Here is a 15237-nt window from a genome sequence, read left to right on the forward strand (position 1 = left end):
GCCTGCATGAAAGATCTTTTCAAGATGTTTCTAGTCCCCAAGGAAGTGAGAGACTAACAGAGTCTTCCAAATGATAATAAAAGAGGGATGTCAGGAGGGAGAAGATGTCTCTCTTGTTCCTCTAACACTTGACAAAGCACTTTGCCCCCCTTCCCAGCACTAGTTTCCTAAGCAGTTTGGGAGGGAAATGAGCTTGCTTGCAGATATTTTTGTTCTTTAGCTAAAGAAACAAATGCATTCACTGAATATAGCTCTGCCAAGAAAATAAGAACATGGGCAGGACTTTGAATGGAGTCACTGATGGGAATGAAGGAGAGGAACAGTTTGCTGTTTGAATTGCTCATCAGGAAGAAATAAAGGTGAAGAAAGGGAGGGAGGAAATGGAGCTGTTTGAGTGAGGATGCTGAATGCAAAATCTGAGTGGAAGAAATAGTAAATGCTGAGAAAAAGCTGGATGAGTCTGAGTCATGCAACAGATTTTTTTTCCCCCAAAGCTGCATAAAACAGACGCTGCAACAACCCACCTCAGAAACCTTTCATGCAATCGTTGTAGGAAAAATTACCTCGGGGCAAGGTCATGTTTTCAACAGATGGACAAAACCAGATCTTCTGTTCTTCCCTCTCTTGCCCAAGTGGGCTGGGATCTCAATGGTTTTGAGTGACATCTCAGAGATTTTATGGCACATCATGATAAAGGGAGTTACTGCCTGCCTCCTAACTGCCTAACTGCAGGGATACGTAGATCCTCAAAAAATCCTAATTTTTGCTCTTTTCATACCAACTTTCTTAGCACAGTGATATTTTCAAAATACTCTCTGCTAGTGACCTTCTGAATTCCCTGTAATTTACAACACTTACTTTAAAATTTTAGAAACTAGAGTAACTAACCAGTTTTCAGAAAGTATTTTTGCAAGGGAAGGTATGTCTGCATATCTCCAGAACCATGGAAGTAAAGAATCTGATTTTTTTTTTTCTTTTCGTCCGCGTCTGGAATGCTATTCATAGGCTTATCTAGACTTGAAAATGTATTAATATAATTATTCTTGGAAAATGATTTGGAATTATTCATTTCAAAGTAATTCTCTATGTGGAATCAGAATGATCAGATGCTTGTGCCAAAGGAAACAATGATGAAATAATTATTTCATAAAAGGCATATTAGTACATTTCCAATTGGAGATGAGCTGGTATAAACAGGAAAGAAGCAAAAGCTATTGTCTCCCTCATTCCTTACAGCCTTGTTTTACAGCCCAATAGGCAATAATGAGGCTGTAGATCTATGTCGTCTTCTTAGAATCCAAAAGGCTTTAAAGAGTCTGTTGGATGAATTTCAACACTCTGTTCAAGTCCAAGGAGGAAATAAGCTCTTCCAGAAATCCACCAATCTTCCTTTTTCTTCTTTGAGTCTGGCTGTATCTCAAAGGAACCTTATGGACCATCTGTCCCTCCTATCCTCTCAACCCCCACATGCCACCATTGATAAGACATCAATCTGTGAAGCAGCTCTAGGAGAGATTTTTTAGTAGTTTCTCCAGGAAAGCATTCGAGTGATTCCTTTGCAGAATCTATCTGCTCTCTGTGCCTGCTGGGGAAAAGGAGTATTGACCTCTCCCCATCTCTAATCTGGTCTGGATATTCTTCTCTCGAAGGACGCAAATATATTGGCAAGAACCTTTGACAAAGCCAAGAATGAATTAACCAAATTCAATTCAGGGAGGACATTGATAAACAGTGCATGGCTCATGAGAGCATTAAAGATTTGGAAAATATTACTTACAGTGAGAGACTCCAGAAGAAAAGAACTAAGAGAAGGTTAAGGACTAAGTTCATCACTGTCTATGGGGAAATGAATCTATTGGAGTACTGTTCAGGGACCATAATAGATGTTCTGGGTCTACAGTATCTTTGGGAACCCTTTCTGAACTTCTCTTACTTTTTGTGCTTGTGTGGGACTGACCGTACTCTGATGCAGACAATGCAAAACACTGGTTACAATGACTGAGATAAAAATTATTTGCTGCATTTGCTTCAGAGTCCAGACTGTGGCTCTTTCTAAAGGTCTTCAAAAAAATCTTCTGTTGTGAGGTGGTAAAATATCTCCCTAGAGAAAAGCACTATTACCTTCCAAGGTATTCCTTTGGGAGCTGATCTCCTCCTTAGTCACGAAGCTTACAGAGAGAAATTGTCTGAACTCTTCTATTTAAGTTTGCCTCCAGATACCCAATAAAATGCTGAGAAGCACTGAACTGAGTTCCACAACTTACAGCCTCAATATTTACCTTTCCAGCCCTGGAAGTTCTCTATCCAACAATCCAACAATTAACATGGCAGTATTTTTTTTTTTTCCTGTCAAAACTTTGATAATTTTTGATCAGATAATGAGAGGGTTTAGCCATTTGCTGTAAAGGGATAAGACTGTCCACTGATGTTTCTCCAGGTTTCTACTTCAACTCACACAAATCACAAGGTCTAACAGCACACACACATGACCCCTCATTGAAGGGAGCTACGAAAAGATCCCATTCAGCCCTAAGACCCATGGAGGTTTTGTGAGTTTATCTCTGCCTTCTGCTTGCTTCATTCACGGAAGGAAAATGACCAAAGAGGGCAAATTTGTCCTGATTTGAGAGCAGCCAGCATACCAGTGGAAGGGGTCCTGTGTAGATGGAATGGCAAGGACTCCCGTCAGGGGGAACTACACTTGATGGACAGTCAACAGCCAAAAATATTCAGGTGGTGTTGAGGGACACTGTGACCTGACAAGGGACATGGAGAGCACATTCCTCCTGCTGCTGTGTGTCACAGCAAGTCTAGTTTAGGCATATAATTTACAAATACATACATCTTTCTTCTATTTGCATAAATGTTTAAGTGAACCTTTACCAACCTAACCATCTTTATCAACCAAGCTTCTAACATGCTTGTCTACAGCTCCATCAGGTAACATTCCTCTAAGCCCTTTCCTTATTCTCCTTTGTAGATTGATCCCGTGCCAGAATTTCTACTTTCTTGACAACAGGAGTAAATATATGTAATACCCAAAGTCACTACCATTCTTTTCCTGAGAACTGAGCCAGAATTAACATTTCTTCAAACATCTGCAAACACAGCACTCATTTCATGGCAGTCCCCAGTCTATGATGGGTTGAATCACCAGTCTGGGTAACAGGCTTCTTTAAGGACAGCTAAGAATGCATCAGCAAATTGCACATGTTCCAGAGGGAACACTTGGTATTAAATGCCAAGGAGGAGTGGAACCAGCTACAGGTAAACTTTGCTTTGTTGAGCACTAATGAAACTAATGGGGTATGTTTATGTCACACCTTCCATTCCAAATGATCAAGTGCTTTGCAAGCCTTAATCATTTCACCCACCACTGAACTCCAGACTCCTCTGGGGTGGAACATTAACAGATGCTTGGTAGAGCACAGCAGCAAGCCAGAACAATTAATGAAGGAGAAACACCCCTTCCAACTAGAGGAGCAAAGGGAATTTTGTTAAGTGGAATATAATTATCCAAAGCAGAGAGAGGGAGACATTTCCCTTCGTACTCTAATCTGGGGTTACATCTGCTTTTCCAGTTCCTGTGTTACTGGGAAGTCAGCATCCTAGCCTGACTCTGAGGTTGCAGTGCTCCATTCTAAGAAAGAAGCAAAACTCCCAAAGGTAAAGCATCTTGAATTTTTTTGTGGGATACCAGATTCCCACTCCTTTGGATGAGGATTACCACTTGCCTTCTTCAAACCAAACCTAAATCAAACTAGCAGCAAACTAAGAAAGTGGCTGGAGATGCAGGCTCAGTACATAAATATTCCATATAAGCAACATGACTCTCCCTCAGCTATAAAATCTATACATTATATAAGTGGGAGAAATCATTGTCTCTAAACTATTTGTGGCAGGGTGGCCTCATTTAAATTATAATCATGGTTTAAACCAGGAAGCAGAGAATCTTGATTTAAATAATCAGGTTTAATCTTGTTTTGCATGTGTGCTTTTCAGTTATTTTCTTTTAAAACTGGTTGATTCTCACTGATTGGTATAATTTGCTGCTTCTTTATGCTAAATCAAAAAGTATCCTATATCTATACATATTTATTTCAGCAATTATATAGTTTAGCATGCATTTATTCAGATTCCTACTTTTTTACATTTTTTATGAAGAGAAAATGGTGAACAACAGATTTCTTATTCAGTAGATGATTACTGTCTTTTTAAGTATTTTTTTTTGTTGTCTTACATTTATTTGAAATTCACGTCAAAACTGCATTTAAATGGAAACTGGAATATGGTTGTAATTTCACCTCCTCCTCTCAAACTAAAGGTAATAAAAGTACTTCACCATGCTGGAGATCAAGAGAAAAATAAGTCTTGCACAGAAAATGAATTGGTGAGAACAAAGGCAGTGACCATTCTTGCTGGAGAGCTGGAGCAGGGGAGCATTTCCAAGAGAATTTGGCAATGCTCCTTCCTTGCTAGCAATGCTGATTTAAATAGCCCCCAGATGTTTTTTTTATGCCACCCTCAGTCACTGGCCCTTATTTGAAAGGGGATATTTATATAATAAATATATATAATATTTTATATATATATATATATAAAATAAAATATGTATATATTATATAATAAATATAATTATATTATTCACAAATCAGGAAGATCTCCTGTTGGGTGGGATTTCTGTTGCTCCATCCAGCATTGAATTGATCTCTCTGGCAGGGGACCTGAGTGGAAACTGTGAAATCAAGAGCTCTGTGTGCTGGCACCCTTGAGAAAAGCCTTTAAAACCTGTGGTTTTGGGGGATAAGTCAGAGCTGGATTCCATGAAAGTTGCATTATCATGACCATAGGGATGGAGAACCTGTGAAAGGACATGGGGATGGGTACCCAGGGTGGCAGCCTATTAAACAAGGTGGTGCCTCAGATGTAATCATAAAATCACGAAATTATTTCAGTTAGAAGGGACCTTACAGATCATGGAGTTCCAACTCCCTGCCACAGGGACACTTCCTACTGGACCAAATGTTTTAGAATCCCATCTAACCTTGCTTTGAACACCTCCTGGGATGGGTCATCCAGAACTTCCTTGGGCAACCCGTGGCAGTGCCTCAGCATCCCCACAGTAAGAATTTATATCATCTAATCTATATCTTTTATCTGTTAGTTTAAAATCATTCCCCTTGTCCTGTCACTATCTGTCTGTATAAAAAGCTGTGAATTATTGTCTTCTTTTTATATACTTGATTCAATAAGTTCTTTGCTGTGGTGAAGAAAGCTAAACAACAACCTGCCCTAGAGCATATAATTAAAGTTTTTAGGGGCAGTCCAAAGAAACACTGAAAACTTTGCAGAATTAGGGCAGTAATGCATTTTCAATCACTGCCCTTGATTGAATAAAGTTGCTAAAAGTTAATCAAAATCCTCTGAGAAATAAAACAATGAGATTTTAATGAATAAATTCTCATGGCAGAAGCTATGCTTTCCTTTATTTGGAGCTCAGTGTGCACCTCTGGGCATGGGTAAACCAAAAATAACATGCTCTTTCCTCTCACTTTGTTCTGCTTATAGATGGAGATACATCTTCTCTGAAAGAAACAAAGCCAGATACCCCAAGAGGCATTGTTGGACACCCAACCAGATGTGGACTAACACTATGTGCTGAACTCAGAAGCAGATTCAGTGGCCCAAATGGGAATTCAGAAGTTCAGACCAGAGCATCTGGAAATGCCCAGTTGGGAAGAACACCTGAAGAGGGAATAGTGGGTATAGAAAGCCAGGTGCACCAGGATTTCTTCCCAATTTCATCTACTCTTCAGGGAATAATGTATGTCTTTGAAAGGCTAGGATGGTGAACGGACATGTCCTGCCCATTGCAGCTCAATGTGACCCCTAGAGATCCAGGAAGAAGGAAAAAAATGGAGAAAAGGCAATTGGGAAGCAAGCCTTGGCTCCCTGTACCATGTTTAACCAGCTGGTTAATTCTGGAGGCAGGAGTCTGTGGGCCACACAAGATAGATATCCAGCCATCACCCCATCCTTGTTGATGGGACATTTACTGTCTCCTCTAACTCTTGGCTTTTCTCCACGCTGCTTCTCTTTCTTCTGTCCCAGAGGGATCAATCATTTGCCTAGAATAGAGTTTAGGTCAGCCCCTAAAAATAAAACCCTGCTCCAAGTGATCATTGAGCTGCAGGTCCACCCTGGCTCCAGTACTGATGTCCAGTGCCATACCAGATTTGATGGCCCACAGTATCCTGACCATAATCCTCAGTCCATGGCAGTAGCCATTCCTGATTGGTAAAGATGCAGAAATCCCACCCCAAAATCAGGCTGGAAGCAAAGATACTATCAAAAGAGTAATAGGCTTCATGCTGCTGCACATAGGTCTGTTCTCCTTGGGATATATCACACCACAAGAAATTATTTATGGCACTCAGAAAAAGTGTAAAAAATGCACAGATTTTCTTCCAAAATACTTGGCAGTTTGCCTGCAATATTAATAAATGCAATTATTTTCCTTAAAAAATTCACCATGACAAGGCAGTTTAAAGTGGCAAAGGAAAGGACAAAAATTAATCGCGTAACTACAAAGAGCAGTAAATTCTTACCTTTGATGTTGTTTCTACATGCTCTCTCCCCCAATATTCAGGCTAATAATGAGTTTTTAGAGTTTTAGGCTTTTCCCCTGCCTCATGGCTTCACCATGATCACAATAATAGTAACAACATGAAACCTACACACTAACCTATATTGAACTGCAGTTCATTACAGCAGAATAACATTGTGAAAGATTTAAATGTCAGCATCCTTTCAGATGCAGATTACAGTAATGCAGAAAGTACATTCTCTACAGGACACATCATACAGGAATAAAATTAACAAAAAAAAAAAAAAAAAAAAAAAAAGGAAAGAGTTCTTTTCCTCTAGGGACAAAGAGGCCAGCAACGAGATAAATTAGCCCTAGGAATCAGTGGGAATTCCTTCACTGTGAAACAAAATCAAGATACTAATGCTGCACTTGAAGTACTAAACTCAGATTAATATCAGGTGCCTTCACCTCTTAAATAGGGAGCAAAGATGACACTGGTTCCCCTTTGTGGTGCTACCGAAGGGATCAATCCAAAGGGACAATTGTCTCTCAAGTGCATTGAATCTTGTGTAAGAGGCAGTGACATCCTCATTTTGAAAGGTTGTTTTACACCCAGTGGGCAGGGAGTTGGTTGAATGTGAAGGGAGAAAAGGGTCTGTGGTCCTAAATCTGTAATTCACTATCCCATCCAGGTAAAACATTCTCTGAGACTCTTGTGAAGGACTGAGGTAGGGACTCACCTATTCATTTTCAGGAAGTATCTCAGCACTAACATCTAAAAAGGACAAAAAAGATAAGAGGACAGAAAATATGAGGAATTTATCATCAAGAATGTCAGTGATTAGAAAGTTGGATCACAAGTAAAGAAGATGTAATGGCCTCCAAGGGAGCCATTTTTCAGTGGAAAATGCACCATTTGATGGTCATACAGTTAAAAGTCTCCTTTTTAGGACTAACATTCTTCATAGGAATATTATTATCTTTATGGTTGGAGAGCCTGAGGGTATGTTTCTTCCCATGACCTTCACATTTTAAGGGATCACCAAATCTCTGAATATCTCTGTAAGGTGGCTTCAGTAAATTGCCATATCCCAACAATATCATTAAAATGGGGATTTTTTTTTTTTGCAAATTCCTACCTGGAAAGGGGCAGTGTGAGAGTTTTGGGAAGCAGAAATAAGGAAGGGTATCAGTGAAAATTCCTTTCTGGATGTGCTACTACTTTATATAGTTCTTCACCATCTTCTGCAATCGATGATGGATCTTTAGTGGCAAGAGTTCTGGCTAATTTTTTATTTCAGGCTGAAACATGTTGTTAATACTAAGGTTACAACTGATGGGACAGAAGTGAAAGATGACAGCGAGCAGATGTCTGATCTTGCCTGGGTAGTTCTAATTTATTATTGTTTTCCCTTACTAAAAAGTCATAAGGGAAACTTAATAAAGTATAGCTCATAGTACATATTTTTAAAATTATTATTTACTTTGAAAAATGTTTCATTTTTAAAAAACATTTCCTTTCTAAATTCTCCAGAATATGAGTATCACATATTTGCCTATATGGTTTGCAGAAGAATCATGTCTGAAACACACACTCATTTAATGGAAGTACTTTATAATGCACTGTTTAATTCAGAGGAGAAAATAAAGAGATGATGTTGCTGCAACCACTGTAACAATATTTACAATGGAGTGGATGAAGCCTGAAAGGAAATTACTCAGCAAAACATGGTAATAAAAAGAAAAGTCATCATGGATTATCAACAGGGACATTAACAAATAATCTGTAATGCAGAGATTACACAGTAATTCTGGCACTGCTTATTGCACTGATATATTGAACTGTACTTTGGGCCAGTGATTTGGGTCAACATGATTTGGGAAATAGGAAGGTGAATGCAAAGAAAACTGAGTAAAAATTCTTCCTCTGCAGAAAGTCAGAGCTATTAAGGAGCTACCTTGCAAGGCACTTAGTAGCAAATATAGACAGTATTAGGAGAAGAGCTGTCAACAACCAAAGAGAACAAGGAAAGCCCACAGAAATAATTACTGTTTGTTTAAAGCTCTCTTAGCTGTTGTAAAAAGTCTCTGAGGAGAAAATATTTTGAAAAAGCTGACGAAATGTGGCTTGATCATTGGAACAACTTTCTGATTTAATAAGAGGCCAAAATGGCTAGCAGAAAACTAGCAGGGAACAGCATATTGTGATGTATTTAACAAAAAGTATTAGGATTTATACCACTTGGGCATGCTGTTTTCAAAAAACAAACTGTTATCACCATGTACCTAGGTAACACTGCTGATGGCAACAGGAGCCTTCAAAGGCTTTGGTGAGTTTTGTATCAGTCACCACTGAATAAATGAGAGCATCAGTAATATTTATTAACTACCCTGGAGAAGTAAAATTGTAGCATTTCTTTGGTGTTCTCTGTTTGCAATACTTGTCTTTAATTATTTCCTGCTGTAATGTACCCCTGTGTTTATAATATGTTCTATAAACATTCAGTTCTGTTGAGTCCTAAGACCCTATGCAGTTTCTTAAGCATTCTTTCCAGCAACAGTAATGGCCTAAGCAGTGGAAGCATAGAATGTGGTGGTTACTGCAAGAACTGCTCTATAAATCAGGTATTATATCAATTAACGTGGCTAAGAGTCGAGCTGGGGATAGTAGAGGAGGCAGAGCTATTATGTGAGCTTTAAGGCTTCTGATTGCCACTAAGCTTCAGTTTTACAACAGCCTATGAAAATTTTTCAGAAAGGCAATTTATTTGATGAAAAAGCAAAATTTAACTGTAACATATTTACTATCATTCTGGTTTAGTTGATAAGGCTTGGAGAGCAGGTTTTGATATTGAGCCCGTTGTTACTTGACAGTTTTAAATGCATTCATTTAACTGCATTCCAGAATAGTGGTGACTAAATGAAAAAATTCACAGAATGGTTTGGGTTGGAGGGAACCTTAAAGGCCATTTACCTCCAACTGCTGGATTGCCCAGGGAAGGCAGGACTTCTACTAGACAAGGTTGCTCACAGCCACATCCAGGCTGGCCATGAACAATTCCAGGTATAGGACAGAAGGGGAAAATATTCCTCTTTGTAGGATGTGGGTCCAAAATGCTGCTCCTAAACCTTTTCACCGTGTCCTAGGTTATAATATTGGGGTGTATTCCATTACACCTGGAGCTGCAATTCTTTTTTTTTTTTTCCTTATCTCATGACTCAGAGGTAAATCCCTCCAGGAGGACCTGTTCTTTTAGCCACATGACTGATAAGATCACAGCATTCTATTGTGAGATGCTCTGCCCAGAGGGAGGAGCCAAACGATGCCATCAAGGATATAAGTGGGATTGTGCAGACAGCAAGGAGATCCCCTCTTCCAAGAGGAACAGCTGAGACCTTCTCTACACTGGACCTCCAGAGGGAAACTACATCAATCTACAAGACCACTGCTTGGACAGAACCATATCTGCTACCACTGCTCTAGCCAGCAAGTGTCAGGTTGTATCTCTAACTCTGTCAGTGGTTCTTCTTTTGTGCTATTGTATATATTTGGTTCTTTGTTCCCTTTTCCTAATAAATTGTATTTCTTACTTAGAGCCTCTCACTGGTTTTGCTTTTCAAACCAGGACACACCAGTATGTGTCTCTCTTACTATAGTCACTATATCACCTTTGGCACTGATTGGTACTTTCAGAGGTGAAATTAAGAAAAATGAACCCTGAGATGAAACTGTTCTTCCTAAACAGAGATGATCAACAGATGTGTGGTGGAAGTTTTGGGGTGATCAAACCCATATCCAATTCATCATTAAATGGGTGATTGGAGTCCAGTAGTAAAACCTTTTGCAATCATGGAAGGCATGCAGAAGTTTTTGCAGGATGATGTTTCCCTCATGGTTTTGAATTGTGAAGATGGAAAGAAGTTACATAGGGCAATTTGACTGAAAAGGTCCTGCAGCTTGAGTTTTGGCTTCCTGGGTAGTTAGATCTGGAATTTTAGTTCATGTCTACTAATCTCTCAATGTGGTGAAGTCACACTTCAGCTACACTTCTGCTGCGAGAATTTCTTTACATGATAGATCACAGTTGAGCATCTTCAACTCAGTTGAACTGTCTTGAGCCATCTGATGCTAATCATCTTGTCTGTGAGATCCTTCTGGCCATTTGATACTGCCCACATTTGATACTGTCCACCAGGAAGAGATGATGACAGAGAGAAACATCACTCCACTCCTCGCAGCATTAATCATGGCTGACTTGTCCTGCTAATGAAAAAAACATCTTCCTCTGTCTCTTGTTCCTTCTCATATTTAACCAACTGCTTGCCTCCGTGGATATGAACACTGAGCCCAGATTACAACCAAAGTAAATCCTTAGTTTGGAATAGTTTGGAACAGCTTCTTTGGGATAGCTGAAAGTTAATGTTTACTGTTTGTTGTTTGTTTGTTTGTTTTTAAAGTGCTGCAGCTCCACTTTCACAAAGACAAATTTTAAAAATGTTGTAGAATTGGAACTGGAGAAAGAAGGATGCTTGAGAGACCAGCACAGAAACCCATTCTGTCCAAGACAGCATCTAGTCTAGACCTTTCTCAGTATATCTTTGTCTTGTTTACGCTTAAAAGCTTCAAGCACTGGAGTTCCTCAGACTCCTCTGATCTTCTCCAGTGCCAAATTACCTTCCAACTCTTAATGAAGAGAGGAGACTCTAGATGCTGTCATGTTGTCTTTCAACTGTTTTTGCTACAGGCAATACTCAGAAGATGGAGTCAGACTATTCTTGGAGATGCTCAGTGGGAGCAATGGACCCAATTTGCAGCTGAAATCCATATCAGCTCTTAGAAGAAGAGTTGTTCACAGCAAACATGGTCAGCTGCAGAATCAGGATATAGAGGCTGTAACCTCTCCATTCTGATACATACTCAAATTGTAACTGAAAAAAGCTGTGAGTGACCCAACCTGACCTCCAACTTAGCTATGCTTTACGCAGGAGAGAGACCAGAGACTTTCAGCAATGCCTTTCAGTGTAAATTATCCTGTGTTACTGTATATTTATGATGATGTTCTTATTATTAGAAGTTTTTTGGGGTTTTTTTTTTTTTTGTTTTTTTTTTTTTTTTTTTTTGTATGTGACTAAATTGCTGAAAAATAAACCAATTTCTGGAAGACTATTACCTCGCTCTTCTTCAATGTGCTCTTCCCTATGGTAAACAATTGCTGGCTCAGTACAAATCCTGGCCGGGGTTAGCTAAGGTACCGCCAGGAAACTCCAGGCTTCAGTCCAAATGACCACTTCAGGAACTTCTTTTGCTTGAATCAGTCTTGCTGAGAAATAGTGCAATCTACTATAGGAAAGAAGTTCTCCTAAAATCATTGCTAGACTTCCAGGAACCAGACTCGCTCTGTGCTTGGTTCTGAACTTTTAATGGGAGTTCACAGTTCCAGTTCAGATCATGATCATGCTGCAGAAAACCCCTTGAGCCATATAAAGTGCCTGCTACATCAGCAATAGAGAATGATGGCACTGTCCCCAAGCAAGATGCAGCAACGTGAGCTGTGCCTCTGTCCCCTCCCGGTGCAAAGTGACTATCCAGGTCAAGTGAAATGCATTGTCCACTGGAGAGGAAGCCATCGTGGCTGTTTGAGTGTGCAGGATGTGAGCTCAGGGCAATGCCAGAGTTATAACTAAACTCTTTAGTGAAAACAAACTCTTGACTTAGCAAAAACACTCAGCCTCCTAGAAGCATTCAGCCTAATGAAGGTGTCCCCGCTCAGGGCAGAGGCTTGGAAATGGATGTTTTTTAAGGTTCCTTCCAACCCAAACCATTCTGTGATTCTGTGAAAACCTCTCAACAGTTTAGATCAAGCTGCGTATTGCTTTCCATGCCAGATCCCAGCGCAAGTGATCTATGGACTACAATATGCCATGAAAGCAGAGCACTTCATAGGCCCTCTTTAAGGACAGGGATGGACTGTGACTATCCTTTCTGAGCAGCATCTGTTCCTTTAAGGCATGACCACTCCTGAAATAAAAATAAACCTACTTTTCAAGTGAGCCAGACCTCTCCTTTTCTAGGAACACAATAAATGTTTTGGCAGACTCATGCTTTGACAACTTTGGATTTACAAACATCAGAAGTAAATTCTGATTATTTATTTTGGATAAATAATGAACAGCATAAAAACTGCTGACTTTGACCTTCATTGGAGAAGTTGGTTTAATGAGCCCCATAAACTCTTCTATTGATGGCAGGTTCATAAAGTCCATATTGACTTCCGCTAAAGGCTATAACTTCTATCAATACTGTCAACAATTAATATTGGCTCATAAAGGTATCCTGTAAACTGAGTCATAGCATTATGTTACTTTGCATTGCCATTAGCAAAATTTCATGTCTTCTTGAAAATGCTTCTTCTGTAAATCTGGGATTTCTAAAAATAACCTGTGTGATAGCTAGCAGCCCAGAGAAACACTACTTATGTGGAATGAGGAGGGAGGAAACATCTTTATGTTTGGCAGAAAAAGCTTATGAGAGGATCTCAGGCTCCATTTGCTCCTACAGCAGGTCTTAGGCGGTGAGGAGTTTGTACACAAAGGTTTCTTGCACCTTTATTTGTTCCAAGCAATTACAAAAGAAAATGCTCAAATTCTGCCTACTTAAAAGACTTTTCCCTAACCTTCTTTTATTTCTACCCCGCAACATTTGTTTGGATATGTTAATACCACCAATTCAACCACAATCCCTATATTAAAGTGAACTTTTTCTCAGTTCTGGACCAGTTTTTCTGACCTGAACATGGTACAATGTCTATGACATCTTCCCAGGAAAGTTTAAGCATCAGATAAAGCGCACCACCACCACAGTTTATATCTTAATATTTTCCTTCAAGTTCTTCCACCTTTTTTTTTCCAGTATTGTTATACTATTACACTGGACACCACAGCAATCTATGTTTTATTTGTGCTACACAGACTTTTGATTTTAGTGTGATACAGCTTTTCTCATTCAAAACACCCAACATCTAAGACTGCAAATGCCTAGGCTCCAAGGAAACTCCTACATTTATACAGCACTGTATGTTCTCCACCTCTCGTTTCCCTTTTTCTAGTTGCTATGAAGTGATGGTTCAACAAATGTTTAGTGTGCCATTAAACTTAAGGAAAGAGGAATTGAAGGTTATCTCCAACCTGACATGAGTCCTACACCCTCTGTGATTACTTTCATAGAGCTCTTCAAGGCATACGAAGTTGCTAATGTGCTGTTTCTAATATAATGTCTTTAAAAGTAATCTGTAGGTACAAAGTTGCATTTTCAGGTGTAGAGATAGCAGGGAGAAAGACTCCTGCAGATACTGCAATTCTCCTCTGTTAAGACCAAAGATAAAAAGCCACAAAGCTAAAATTCTGTATACTGCTTTTTTAGTAGGCATGGAAAGAAAAAATGTATGGGATAGGATCGCAGCTGCTCACACATCACATGAAAAGCATGTGAGAGCTTGGATAGAGGAGACTAGGATGGAAGCATGAGGTGCTTACTTTTGGCTGTTTTCTAGCAATTTCTTGTGAGTGTGCAAAACTTTAATCGACCCTGATGATCCCTCTGATTTTTCATCAAAACACAAGGATCAGAAGGAAAACAATGTAAACTGACACTCTGTGTCTGCTTGTAAGACCAAGAATCTTTAACAAGTATAGTAAAGATAATTTAAAAAGATTCTTCTGTACATCCTTTTAACAGAAGACCATTTATCTGTGAACTCTGCCTAATATATCATTATCTCTGAGCAGAAACTTAATAAGCTTCAACTGTAATTTTGTTGGAGTTAAACATAAAATCATGTGGGTGGTGTATGTCTCACTGTCATGGCTTCCAGAGGAAAACTTATCATAATTTGTCACTATAATACTGTGGCAAAAAGCATGAAAAGAACAAGTGATACAGTCATTTCACATGAGCTTTCTGCGCCGAGCACAAGTGCCCAATGACTTGTATGCAGCAGCTATATCAAGAAGCAGGCTGTGCTATAATTGAATTAAAGGTGCAAAGGCATACAGGACTGGATGAACTCCTGGGTCAAGTTGCAATTGAATCAAAATCCCCTCTCCTTCTCCTACACTGCTTGGCAGAACTGCTGACCAAAAGGTTCGGAGACCTACAAAAGGCATGCAGGAATCCCCCGCAGCTGGGGACACAAAGTCACAGAGATAAAAAAATCTGTGACCTTCAGCTTTTATTTCACACAGAGAAAAGGGCTTCTAAAAATATTTCACCATCATTTTCCTTCAGAGAGTAGTCAGCCAATTTACATAAATGAAGCAGCCCCTGTCAAGGAACCAGCAAGGAAAAGAAGAAAATTATCTATCTAGAAAATCTGAGCAAAGATAAGAGTAGCTTTGGCCAGAGGAGGGGAGATTTAATGCCTTCCCTCTGAAAGGTTGCTGCAAAAAGCAGGGAGAGTATTACAGCTATTTAATGATCTCTGTCGCAGTGATAAATAAGTAGGAGCTTCTCCAGCAGTTCATTAACAAAGACTCTGTAGGACAGTAAAAAGGCCACGACTGGGGCTGTTAGAAGAGTGTTTTCATGGAGTCTGATAAAAAACCGCATCACTAAACCTAAGGAAGATTAAGGTGAAGTAGTAGGAAGAGAC

At 39.4% G+C, this 15237-nt stretch overlaps 1 protein-coding gene across 45 annotated transcripts in view; it reads right to left on the reverse strand.

The window, feature by feature from the left end:
* The window catches only part of TENM4 (teneurin transmembrane protein 4), a 1535912-nt gene that overhangs the window by 324717 nt on the left and 1195958 nt on the right, over positions 1-15237 (reverse strand). The window lies entirely within an intron of this gene.

Source organism: Taeniopygia guttata, chromosome 1 (genome assembly GCF_048771995.1).
Source record: "Taeniopygia guttata chromosome 1, bTaeGut7.mat, whole genome shotgun sequence".
Classification (NCBI taxonomy): Eukaryota; Metazoa; Chordata; class Aves; order Passeriformes; family Estrildidae; genus Taeniopygia; species Taeniopygia guttata.